The sequence below is a fragment of the Salvelinus sp. IW2-2015 genome, unplaced genomic scaffold (assembly GCF_002910315.2).
Source record: "Salvelinus sp. IW2-2015 unplaced genomic scaffold, ASM291031v2 Un_scaffold5946, whole genome shotgun sequence".
NCBI lineage: Eukaryota > Metazoa > Chordata > Actinopteri > Salmoniformes > Salmonidae > Salvelinus > Salvelinus sp. IW2-2015.
The window spans coordinates 44,665-46,719 of NW_019947211.1; positions in this window are offsets into that span (position 1 = coordinate 44,665).

Sequence of the window (2,055 nt, forward strand, 5' to 3'; positions counted from 1 at the left end):
TTGGCCATTGTGGAGAGGTTGGAGTCTGTTTGTATTGTGTGTGGACAGGTTGTCTTTTATACAGTAGAACGAGATTTCAAACAGGTGCAGTTTAATCAGGTATGAGTGGAGAACTAGGGAGGGCTTACTTAAGAAAAACTACTAAACAGGTCTGTGAGAGCCGGGAATTCTTACTGTTGATGTGATCGAATACTTATGGTCATGCAATTAATAATTGCAAATTACTAAGGAAATTTATTTTTTTACTTTTTAACTTTAAAAGATCATTACAATGTGATTTTCTATGGATTTTTTTGTTTTAGATTCGTCTCTATCAAGGGGACGAGTTGAGTGTACGCTAGTGAATAAAAAATGACAGTATCCTCTACAGTTGCTTTTGTAAGTAGGAAACTGCTATAACAGGGCAGTGTATCGAATACTAGTTCTCGCCCCCTGTATTTTGAATTCGCGGCCCTGGCGCTCTGAGTGCTGATTTGTCGATATTGGTGGGCGGTCTCGGCGATTTATTTTATTAGCTTATTTGCAGCGCTGAAGATAAGAATTTTTTTTTTAAAGGGTGTTGATTAACTAAATCTGCGACCGTGTCATGTCTTAAAAGTGTTGAGTGAACTAGCCTCTGACTACTCTGCTGACGCGGCGCCCTCAGTGTGAAGGGTAGGTTAAACTGCATACATGCCACCCGCGGCTTTTGATCCTCAACACTGGGGCCACACGAAGGGTGGCGCGTTTCTGAAGCCCTCTTCCTAACCTCCCATGTTCACCAGCGAACTTTGCGTGCAGCTATGCACGTCCTCCAATACTCAATCGAATCAGTTTGCGGAGCGACACTACAGTAGTATGCTTGATTACCCAACAACGACGAGAGCGCCTAGACAGGGAGGAGGTGAGGCCTCGGGGAGTGTGGTGTCCCAGGAAAATACGGCTCACACTCAACGTCAACAAAACCATAAGGAGAATGATTGTGGACTTCACGGACAACAGCAGAGGGAGCCAGCCCCCTAATCGTCACATCGACGGGACAGTAGTGAGAAGTGGAAAGCAACATAAACTGATATTGTCCACCCACAACAGACAGCGTTTGTGACAGAAGGCGCTGCAGGCGCCGATCTTCAAACTCAAGATTGCCGGCTGAAAGAAATGCGGCTGTCATCTGAAAAGCTACTCACAAACTTCTAGGCAGATGCACAACTCTGAGATGCAGTCCGTGTGCAGGCTGATTAGCACCACTGGCTATCAGGATACGTGCCTCACCCTGCCACGAACGTCGTAAAGCGCGTGCTGGCCATGAGGGTAGTGAGGTGCTGCAGCAACAGCATGCAGCCGAGGGCAAACTACACTGCCGCTCGCAGGATCACCTACATCCACCGAGCTGCTACAGAAGGCCATAAACGATATCAAAGGACAACAACCAGCACGCGAAGCTCACTGCGCCTGTTCACTCCGCTATCATCCTGAAGGCGAGGTCAGTACAGGTGCATCAAAGCAGGGACGCGAGAGACTGAAAAACAGCTTCTAGTCTCAAGGCCATTCAGACTGTTAAAAAGCCACCACTACATTTAGTGGCCGCTGATATACATACTGACTCAACTCCAGCCACTTTAATAAAATGGGAAATTGATGGAAATTATGTAAAAATGTAATCACTAGCCACTTTAAACAATGCCACTTAATATAATGTTTACATACCCTACATTACTCATCTCATAATTGTATAGACTGTAGCACTATACCATCTACTGCATCCTTGCCTGATGCCATTCTTGTACCAATCACTCCATTCATCTTATGTACAATTCTTTATCCCTTTACACTTGTGTGTTATAAGTAGTAGTTGTGGAATTGTTATGGTTAGATTAGTTGTTTGTTATTACTGCATTGTCGGAACGTAGAAGCACAAGCATTTCGGCTACACTCGCATTAACATCTGCTAACCATGTGTATGTGACTAATAAATTTGATTGATTTGACCAAGTCATGTGCTTAAAGTGTTTGATAACTAGCTCTAAGTTAACCACGATTTTAATTGTTGATAACTGTAGCTCTGATTGAACCATG